The sequence below is a fragment of the Mus caroli genome, chromosome 5 (assembly GCF_900094665.2).
Source record: "Mus caroli chromosome 5, CAROLI_EIJ_v1.1, whole genome shotgun sequence".
In the NCBI taxonomy this organism is placed as follows: Eukaryota; Metazoa; Chordata; class Mammalia; order Rodentia; family Muridae; genus Mus; species Mus caroli.
Window position 1 is genome coordinate 137,223,507 of NC_034574.1, and position 11,843 is coordinate 137,235,349.

Genomic DNA, 11,843 nt, shown 5'->3' on the forward strand with positions numbered 1-11,843 from the left:
TGTGTGTGTGTGTGTGTGTGTGTGTGTGTGTGTGTGTGTGTGAACAACCTCAGGTGGTTTTGAGACAAGGTCTCTCATAGGCCTACAGTAGACTAGCTGGCTGGCCAGTGAGCCACCCCCAGTTCTGGAATTCTATGAATGCTCCATCATTCCAGGACAGTGGGTATGGTACTCAGGTCCTCATGCGTGCACAGCAAACATTTTACTAGCAGAACCATCTCCCCAGGCCCCACCTGCATTATATTATACATTAAGTAACTGGTTTATTCTGTTATGCCAAAAGGGGGTCTCTTAGGATCAGTTTAGTTTTACCTGATCTTGGGGGGAAACCAGTCAAGGTCCAAATGAATTGTTGAGAAGCATTCATCTGCTCTTGCATTTTCTGACTTCTGTATCAACTCGGCTCAAGACTCTTGCAAGAAAGCAAGGAGTATTCTTTTAAAGTCGGTATTGTCAGTCAGCGCGCTTCTCTAAGAAGCTATGTTTTCATCTTTGCAGCTTGAGAGCAAGCATTTTGTTTCAGAAAGAAATCCTCTAGGATTAACCTGAGTTGTCCTGGAACAGATGGCGTGCTGTGTGGACAAGACCTTGGCTGAGCAGCACCCGGGAGACTCAGAGGTGGAAGGCTCAGGCTACTGCGCTTCCCTCATTGATTCGGAAGTGGGTAACAAGATCTGGCAGGTCAGAGCAGAATGCAGGCTATTCTCATTGGCTGGGATCACAAGCTCAGGAAGAAAGCAGTCAGAGCTCGGTGGGTGAAGCTTTCTCATTGGATCTTTCTATATTAAAATCACATTGCAGGGTTGCAGCAATGGCTCAGCCAGCTTGGTTGCAATCCCAGCTCTGGGGACATGGAGACAGGTGGGTCTTGGGCTCACAGGCCAGCCAGCTTCACCCAATCAGTGAGCCCCAGATCTGTGAGAGTCCCTGTCAAAAACCAAAGCTGGTGACTGGCCAGATGGCTTAGTGGGTAAAGTTGTTTGTATGCCAAGCTTGACAACCTGAGTTGTATCCCCCGTTCCCTAAAAGTGGATGAAAAAAACTATAAACTGACCTCTGATCTCCATGCATGGCACATGTCTGGTACACACACACCAAATGAATAAATAAATAAATAAATAAATAAATAAATAAATAAATAAATGTAAAAAGAAAATCAATATGGGTCATGCCTGAGGTATGACATCTGAGAGGCACATGGCTTCTACCTCCACGTGTGCCTGCACACAGAAATGCACATGCATGTGCTCATGCCTGCACACGTAAGTGCACATACCCACATAGAAAGAGAGAGCCATACACATACATATGAGACATCGTATGACAATTCTATGCTAAGCCATGACCACTGTCATTTCTCGTGGGTGTTGTCACAGATGCACGCTCATGCATTCTATTGCCAGTGTACAGTTATGTCACATGCTAATATCACTTAGGTGCACATGTCCCCATGTGTATAAAGAGCGTGCTGACAGATGCCTGATCTCAGGAGCAATCGCCTCTTCCTCTCAGACTATATGAACTTGTGTGTATGTTGCTATGCTAGCTGGCCAGCAGCCCTCGATGCCCTATTCTCCAGCTTCTGGTGACCTAATTGGCTTTCCAAACTTGTCATTTAGAGGCTGGGGAGATGGCTCGGTTAGCAAAACATGTTTTCACAAACATGAGGAACTGAGTGTGACTTCCAAGAACCCATGTAAAGGCATGGATACACCCATGGATACACGAGTCTGAAACCCCAGCGCTCCTGTGGCAAGTTGGAAGATGGGCAGGAGGGACTTGCTTGAGGAACAGCTCAGCTAGCTTGGTGCACACAGCAGCAAACAATGAGAGGAGCCACATCAAATAAGGTAAAAGACAAGGACCAATATCTTGTCCTTGGACCTCTGAACGAATGCTGTGCCCACAGTCAAACACACATAGGAACACATGCACCACAATACAACCCCCTAAAATGTTTATAGTATACGTTTTACCAGGTTTTTTTAGTGTATTATTTAAATTATGCAATAAATTTATGGAATGATATGACTAATTCATGATCTGTTTTTGTTTTGACTTTGAAATCAGGACTCAAACCTGGGCAGAAGCTTGCCTTTGGTTTGCACCCACAGCCTTTTAATGTTTTGTATCTTCAGCCAGAGTCTCATTGAGCTGTCCAGGCTGCCTTTGAACTCCGCAGCCCAGGAAGGCCTTGAACCTGTGATCCTCCTGCCTCAGCTTTCTGACTGTCAGGGATGACAGATTTGTATCAGTCTAGGAAGGTCTTTTTGCATATTGATAGTCAACTCTTATGTCCATTCCCAACCTACAAATCTACTTTCTGTTCATAAAAATATCCTTTTCTAGGCATTTCATATAAATTGAAATTTATATGAATTAATTAATCTCTTGCTTCACTTAACATTATGTTGAAGTCCATCCGTTCTGTATTCTAAATTTCCATTGTATGGATATACCACATCTGTCGGTGGACAACTGGTTTGTTTTCACTTCCTGGCTATTATGTATAAAGCACTCACGTACGAGTCCATAGAAAAAAAGTTTTCAAATCTTTTTTTAACAGTGCCTTGGTGTCGAACGGCTATACAGGCTCAGTATACATTCAGTGTCCAACCAGCCACAGTGGCCGAACGACTCCCATGTTTGCAGCAGTCTCTGTGAGTTCCGGTTGCTCCATACTCTTTCAAGCATTTGGTGTCAGTCATTTTTAATTTTAGACAGTCTAGTGGGTGTGTGGTGATTAATCCTTGCTTAAATTTTCTCAATGACTAATGATGTTGAAAGTCTTTTCAAGTGTTTATTAGCCATCTGTCCATTCTCATTGTGAGGTGGCTGTTCAAATATTCTCCCGATTATTAACTGGGGTGTTAAATTAATTATTTATTTTTAATCAATTCATTAATTGTGTACGCATGCATGTGCGCATGCTATGACGCATGTGTAGAGGTAAGAGGACAACTTGCCGTAGGCCACTCTCTCCTTCTCCCAAGTGAAACCTAGAGATCAAAGTCAGGTTGTCACTCATGGTGGCACGTGCCTTTACCCATCTAGCTAGTACATAGTGTTTTTTATTTTCTTAAAGTTGAGTATTTATTTATTTATTTTGGGTTTTTCAAGACAGGTTTTCTCTGTGTATAGCCTGGATGAATGTACTTGGTCATACTTTTAATTTGAATAAATATTCTCCAAGACAATGGCAGAATTCTTTCATATTGCCTTTCAAATAGCAATAGTTCTTTTTTAAATTAAATCCTATATATAACTCTTTTAAAAATGTGTTTTAATGTTGTGCCCCTCAAAAAAATCTGTGTGAGGTCATAAGATATTCTTCCATGCTTTTTCTAGAAGTTTTATGGTTTTGAGTTTTATATTTACATCTATAATACATTTTGATTATTTGTTTTATTAGTTATTTGTTTTGTTGTGGCAACAAAATGCTTGACAAAAACAGAGGATGGGGAAATGGCTCAGCAGCTAAGAGCACTTATTGCTCTCCCAGAGGACTAAGTTCAGTTGCCAGCATCTTCATGGGGCAGCTCAAAATGCCCAGAACTCCTGCTTCAGGGGACCCAGTGTTGCTTGACTCCAAGGGTACCTGCAGTCACATGCACACACACACACACACACACACACACACACACACACACACACACGCACACGCTTGCATGCAATGACAAAAGAGACCAGAAGGGGGCGTTGGATCCCTGTATCTGGAGTTATAGGCAGTTGTGGATCACCTGGTGGGGCGCTGGGTAGGCAACTGCTAAACCATCTCTCTAGGCTCCTTTACAATCTTTCGAAGGCTTCTTTTTTTTCTCCAAACTTTGTGAAGGTGTCAACAACCAATTGCTTATGCATGTGGTACCCATAACCAGATGCATACCAGATGTATTCAACTGATCGATTTGTCTAACACCACCCCAATTCAACATCTTGATATCTGTAGCATTAATGTTAGGGCTGAAATCAAATGGAATAATCCCTCCAACTTTATTCTTTCTTGCCAAGGAGTTCTTTGAATTTCTCTGTGATTGTCAGGCGTAGATATCCCGGCTTAGTGGGGGCGAGCCTATAATCTTAACACTCGGGGGACAAAGGCAAGAGGATCATTGCAAACTGGAGGCTAGCCTGATTTATATAGCGAATTCCAGACCAGGCAGAGCTACATAGTGAGACTTTGTTTCAAAACATCCAAAACAGGAACTGTGTGCCTGGCAAGCACACAGACCTGGGTTCTATCCTTAGAATCCACGTTTAAAGAGTCCAGGCCTAGTCTTGTGTGCTTGCAATCCTAGTCAGGGTAGGATGGAAAGAGGTGTATCTCTGGGGCTGGGTGGCTAGCCTAGTCTGCTAGGCAACATCCAAACAATACTCAAGGCCAACCTTTGAGCTAGAAGGACACACACATGCACACCTGCATGCATGCGTACACGCACACATGCTGAGGATGCCCTCACACACCAGAGGCAAATCTAACATTGGAAAGGAGCTTATTGATACATGTAAAGCAACCGCTTTACATGTTGACATTTGATTCTGATTACACTGACTCCATCAGCCATTTTGAGGGAGCTGGCATCCTAACAACACAGAGTCTACTAACTCAAACATATTGGATTTGATAGTTATATCTCTAAATATATCATTTTTTTTCCCCAGTTAAAACAGGGGGCTGGGAAAATGGCTCAGCCATTTAGAACATGTACTGCTCTCGCAGAGGACCTGGGTGCTTCTTAGCACCTATACTGGATGGCTCATCACTAGCGGTATCTTTGCTCTGGGGTATCTCAATCTTTCTCTGACCTCCTTGGACATATATGGCCCCCAACCTCCCACATATAAACAATTAAAAAATCAAATGAATCTAATCAAGAGGAGAGAATTGAAAGCAATCTCCCTGTGTGTCTCAGGCTGGCTTTGAACTTCTGAACCGCTTGCTTAGCACCCCCAGTGCCGGTTAGTTCACTTGTAAATGCTGTCGTGTATTTTAAATTTTCACTTTCCATGACCAGTAGCATGTGTGCGCAATCGCTCTCGAATCCAGACAGTCTCTTAGACTCACTCAATTGACTCTGGCTGCTTCTTTTGTAGACACTATAGGACAATCCCATAGACAGTTATGATGCAGCCTGTATACTTTTTTTTTGTGATGCTCTCTGTTCATTTGCATAGATCAATATTGTGATCTGGAATATTCTTTTTCTTTTTCTTTCTTTTCCTTTTTTAAGAGAGTCTCTCTATGAAGCTCTAGCTGCCATGGAACTTGCTATGTGTAGCCCAGGCTGGACTCAAACTCATAGAGATCTACCTGCCTCTGCCTCTGAGTGCTGGGATTAAAGGTGTGCACTGCTATGCCTGGCTGGCATATTTTCCTTATGCCTGGCGGTTTTCTTTAACAGTTCCTTTGTATTCTGGGGCTTTGCATGTCTTTGTTTTGCTTTTGTGGTTGAGAGATGCTTTTGCTGAGTTACATAATCCCACATTGAGGTTTCTCCTTTCTGTAAGAATTGAAATACATTATTCCTTTTCTTCTAACTTTCACTTTTTTTTCCCAGCCAGAAGTCGGCTAGGATTCCTGCCTTTTTTCTCTGTATATAGTCTATCCCTTTCACCCTGTCCTCGGATGCTTTTAAGAATTTTCTTTTTATCACTAGTTTTAAGGAATGTGCAGGCTGGCGAGATGACACAGTTGATAAAGGGCTTGCCACTCGGGCATCAAGATCTACGTTTGGATCCCCAGGACCCACATAAAGGCTGGGTGTGAGAGTACCCATCTGTAGCCCAGTGTTAGATAGAGCGTGCGGGGACAACAGGAGGATCTGGGGAGCGCAGTGGCTTGCTGGCGCAGCCCAATCCCCGAGAGACACTGTCAAAAGAGAGTAACTAAGACACTCAAGGTTGACACACACACACACACACACACACACACACACACACACTGATGAGAGTCTGTCTGGCATGCACAGAGTTGGTTTAATCCCTAGTACCACATTAACCAGGCATGGCGGTACACCTGCAGTCCCAGCACTCAGAAAATGGAGATAGGAGAATCAGAAGTTCAAGGACCTCTTCAGCCGCATCCAGGTTAGTCTGCCAATACACAAACACAGCATATATTCATACGACAACATTTAAAGAAGCAAATAAGATAGTAAGAAATCATTTGGAGACTATACAGAATTCTTAAACCACACTGGCCCATCCCAAAGAATTGAATTGAATTTTATTTTAATCCTATGAACAGCTTAAAGAAGGAGGCTCTCTTTATCAGGAGTTCCACAACATCACTTCTCCCTAACCGACAGATGATATAAGAACAGAATCAATGCCCACGGATTTAATTTTAACATTTAATGTTAGCTATGTTCAAGCATTAAGATGCTCTGTGAGAACAGATGCAGCCATGGTTGACTATGCAGAGCTTTGGGATCACTGAACCCCTTGACATGACCTCCGAGATCCCATTGCGCAGCCAGAAGGTCACAGACCACACCCCCGGGTCTTCCCTCCAGGTCCTGGGAGGATGCGCACGTCGACGTCGGGGGCAGCCCTTCCCTCTTCTGCCATTTACATCGCGGGCTTCTTTTGATTCCTTCCAGCAGGTAGGCGCACTGTGAAATTGAGTTTCAGAATCATTTGTTTCCGATCCATCAGCTCGGGTACCAAGCACAGGGCAGGTGAGTGTGTGAGCTTTGGTGCGAGCTCTTCCTGTTATAGGTTTGCTGAAATAGCCTTCTAAAGGCTGGTGTTCATCGTGGTGATGGGGGACTCAACAAAACTTCCATGGGGGTCACTTCTAATCTGGGCTAAGAGAAGAAACAAATCTCTTGGATGAGAGAGGGTCACCGGAGTTACTCTTGTTCAGCCCAGGTCATCCCAAAGAGAACCCCTGTGAGCTGTCCACAGCTCTGTTATGGCAAGGGGGAGATAAAAAAAAAAAACTCTAGAGGTCGACCAGTATGCTAACAGTCCATTTGAACCAACGTGTGTGTGTGTGTGTGTGTGTGTGTGTGTGTGTGTGTGTGTAGGTGTGTGTGTGCGTGTGTGGGTGTGCATGTATGTGCATGTATGTATGCATGTGTGTGCATGTCTTGGGTGGCATCTGAGGGTCCATGTGAAGTGATGTAGAAAGAACAGCTGAGGAGGATTCCAGTGGGCGACATGCTGCTTTTGACTCCTTTCCCTGTAAATCTATCCTTTAAAGTTCCCTCTTTCCTCCCCAACTCCCTACCTTAAAAAATATTCATTTATATTAGGATTTACTTTTCTATGTATTTGTATATATATATATATATATATATATATATATATATATATATATATATATACACACACACACACATGCAATAAATTAATTTTGTTATAATTTTTCTTGTGTATGGTGTGCGTGTGTGTATGTGTGTGTGTGTGTGTGTGTGTGTCTGTATGTACCTGTAAAGGCCTGAGTCTTGGGTTGGGAGTCTTCCTTGATGGCTCTCTACCCATCTCATTGAGGCAGGTTCTATGCATAACTCAAAGCTTGCTAATGCAGGTTCGTCTAGCTGGCCAACTTGTACCAGGGATTTCCCCGTCTTTGCCTTCTAAAAGTTGGGATTCCACAGCCACTCATGTGGGTTCTGAGCACATGAACTCCAGTTCTTATACTTGGAACACTATGACTGAGTCCTCTCCCCACATTCTGGCTGTTTTGGGCCAGGGTCTTACCATACAGCTCAGGTTGACTGTAAACTCACTGTGTACTCCCGTCAAGCCTTGAACCTTCGATCCTCCTACCTCAGCTTCCCAAGGGAATAAGCCATCAGCCCTAGCTTTCACTCTTTAGGGCAAGGCCTCAATTCTCTTATTCCTTAAAAAGCCATCATACTGGAGGGATTGGCTTCTGTTATCTGTCTTGGATATAGACACTTCCAACATACCATTGTAATACTGAGCCTTGCTTGCAGGGCTCAGAAACTAAGTTGGGACCATCTCACTGGATAATGTTTTATGAAGCAGGGCTGGTGAGATGCTCAACGGATAAAAGTGCCAGGTGGTTGAGGCTGACAAGCTGAGTTTGACCCTGGAACACAGACTGGAAGGAGATCACCAATTCTTGAAAGCTGTCCTTCAACAGCCACATATGCAGAAGGCAGTCACACCTCCACATGCAAACTGTGCTATACACACACCTGTATACACACACACACAACCCACCCCATACACACCAAAAACTATTACAGAATAATTTTGGGGGTGTATAGTTGGAGAGATGACTCAATCATTAAAAGCACTTCCTACTCTTGGAGAGGACCGGGGTTCAGTTCCCGGCACTCACAACAACAGCTCACAATCATCTGCAACTCCCACTTTGAGAGATCCAACACCCTCTTCTGATCTCTTTGGAAACTGCACGTGTGCACACATGCACATAAATAAAAATAATATTTAAAAAAATATTGTCCCTACACTCAACGGCACATCCTTTATCATTAACATTTGAGCACTGTGCTGTATAGTTTATGTCAACTTGACCCAAGTTAGAGGCATTTGAGAGGAGGGGAGCATGAATTGAGAAAATGCCTCGGAAAGATCTGGCAGCAAGCAAGCCTGTAGTGATTGATGGGCGAGGGCCATCCCTGGTCTGGTGGTCCTAGGTTCTAAAAGAAAGTAGGCTGAGCAAGCGAGCGAGCATGAGGAGACAGCCAATAAGCAGCACCCTCCATGGCCTCTGTGTCAGCTCCTGACTCCAAGTTCCTGCCAGGTTTGAGTTCCTTCCCTGACTGCCTTTGATGATGAACTATGATATGGAAATGTAAGCCAAAACAACCTTTCCCCAAGTTGCTTTTGGTTTTGTGATTCAGCAGAGCAATAGGAATCCTAACTAAGACAGGCACTTACAATATACCAGACCCTATCTAGTAGAGACACAGAAGCAGACAGAATTAGTCTTTATCCGTCATAATTATCAGCTGAGACTGTATCTCCTGACCATTTATCAGTATAACATTCAGCACAGTGACTGGTATTTATGTAATAGTTCAAGCATTCAGGTTGGTTTCAATCGGGAAGGGAAGGAACCAGCAATCTTTGCCTCGCTGCCCAGCCCTGCCACTGCCCCCAGCAAACACACACACTCCTTTTCCTCTCCGGCTTTGGTGTTTTTTAAACCAAGACCCTTGATACCACTTATTGGTTTAAAAATAAAGATGAAACATCAAAACATCAGTTTGTAGCTCTGAGTGACGCACTTAATGCAAATTTATTTTGTTATTGGGGTGTAGACATTGAGAGAGTTCTTTTTTAGAAAGAAGAAGCACGGGGGAGAAAGATGGAGACATAATACAAAGCCTGGAGTCAAAGCTTTGACCTCAAATATCATACACTGATTCAGACTCCTTTGGCTTTCATATGTCATGAGGGTTTTTTTATGTTTTGGCATTAAATTGACCTTATCTGTCAAGCTCAGAAACTCAAGGCTACAGTACAGTATTACAGCTTTGTTCTCAGAACCCTTTAACCACTTTATATGTTGTTCAGGCAGCTAGACCTAAAAACAACCATAAGACAGTATCAGTTTCCATAAAAAGGTAGGATCCGTTCTAGTTGGGGTGTTAAACAAAGATTGATTTTTGTCGCAAAGGAGAGAGAACCTTATCCGGAGAACGGATGTATTTAGGGAGGTTTAAATAGAAGGGAAATACCTTCCAATGCTCTTTAGCTCATAGAGGTTGTTCATTAGCCGGACTGAATCACAGAGCAAATGAAAAAGAGAACCTGGGTGGGCTTCACAGCTGCTTCTGCAACAAAAGCCGTGGTGCGCATAAAGGGTTTCTCTCTCTTTGTGTGGCTGGTCCAGGGCTGGGCTGGGATGACCACGGGACTTCTGAACCACAGGCCAACACGGTTCCCTGGTAGAGGCTGGAAACGGTCTAGTTCCTCTCAAATGGGCAATCTGAACTATGCCATCTTTTCCCATCTTTCTTTCTTTTTTTTTTTTTCAATGTGGCAACCAACAGTTTATTTATTTATGTTAATAAATGAATCAGTAAGGGAATAAACACCCAGGTAGTAGATAAAGGGACAAAGCAGGGCCTGGGATGCAAGCTCAAAAACATTTAACTGTATAATATCGCAACCATCTTTTTTATCTTGACAAATTTTTCAAAGATAAGGAATTGCCAAGAAGATTTTTCATTATTTATTCAAATATTGCTTGTGTGTTTCCTGCCTGTGGAACTGACTGGACCCTTGTTTATATTTTGGTTGAAAATCTAAACTATTTCTAGGAAGGGCATCTCAAATTCGATGCCCTCAAATTCGATATAGTAAGACTTTATACATTACCCACCACACACACACACACACACACACACACACCTGATCTTCCCTTCTTTCACTCAGGTTCAAGTTTCCGTTCCATGGCTGCAATAAAACACTCAGACCAAAAGTAACTTAGGGAGGAAAAGGGTTTATTCCAGCTTAAAATTCCAGGTTACAGTCCATCAGTGAGGGAAATCACGCAGGAACTTGAAGGCAGGAGGGACTGTTTGCTACCCTGTGCGATGTTATCACTCACCAAGGAAATCGCTTCATAGCCAAGGAAGTGGAGCAGAAACCATAGAAAATGCTGCTTGGTTGCTTGCTTAGAGACCCAGTCATACTCAGCTAGCCTTTTTGCTGTTTTTTTTTTTTTTTTGGAAGGACAGACTGTTCAAGACAGGTGTCCTGAAACTCAATCTGTAGACCAGGCTGGCCTTGAACTCACAGAGATCCACGTGCCTCTGCCTCCTGAGTGCTGGGATTAAAGGTGAGCATCACCAACAACAGACATCACCACCACCACAGGAATTTTTTTTAACATAGTTCAGGGCCATGTGCCTACTGCCTGCTGTGGGCTGAGCCTTCCTCCATCAGTTAACAGACAAAAGAAATCCTCGGCAGATGTGCTTGCTGACTAATCTGATCTGGGCAAGTCAACCGATGATGTCTCAGATGACTCTTAGGCGGGGTCAAGTTGACAGTGAAAGCTAACCAGAACAGGTAGGAAGAGATGGCCTTCCATGTGAGCATCAGGATTCTAGGGGGGATAGATGTTTCAGGGGGAGGGACCTGGGGGTGTGTGGACAAGGACAGAGCAGTATGAGTTTCAGCTCATATTGACTGCTAAGGAAGGGAAACTGAGTCACTTCTCTTTAGGGGTGTGGTCCCTGCTAAGTTTATCCTGCTCCATTGGATAGCCCCACACCCGTGCTTATTGGGAGACAGTAAATGGACTCAGAGTGTTATTTTAAAGATTAACAGAGAGTGCATGGTGTTGACAGGGAGACAAGGGGACAGATCTGGGAGGATTTGGAAGGGGGAAAATATGATCAAAGTACATTATATGTATGCATGAAATTCCCAAGAATAAATTTAAAAAATAAAATAAATTTACCCATTCTAACAACAACAACAACAACAAAAAACAGTGCAAAGTCTAAGGTTGCATCAATCATAGTCTGTTAGTTTAAATTTTTTTTTTAAACTGGAGAACCTGCTTTGGCTCAGACCCTCTCATTTCAGATATGCTTTGGGCGCAGAACCTCTGATAATCCTGGGAGAGGTGTCTGTTCTTTTACCTCGCCTTAACCTCCACGGAGGGCTAAAGTTAAAAAGCCTGCAGGTTTAAAAATGCTAACCCCTGCATCCCTATTAGCAAGATGCTTCTACCTCAGGACACGGGTGGAGAAATTTCAGAAAATATGAGGTCTGCAGCCATTTAAGACACACATTCCCACTCGCCTCTGCTCAGCTAAAAACTGAGTATTGTTATGACTCCAGTGTTCCTTCTCATATTCATTCCGTCCAAGCACTGACCTCAT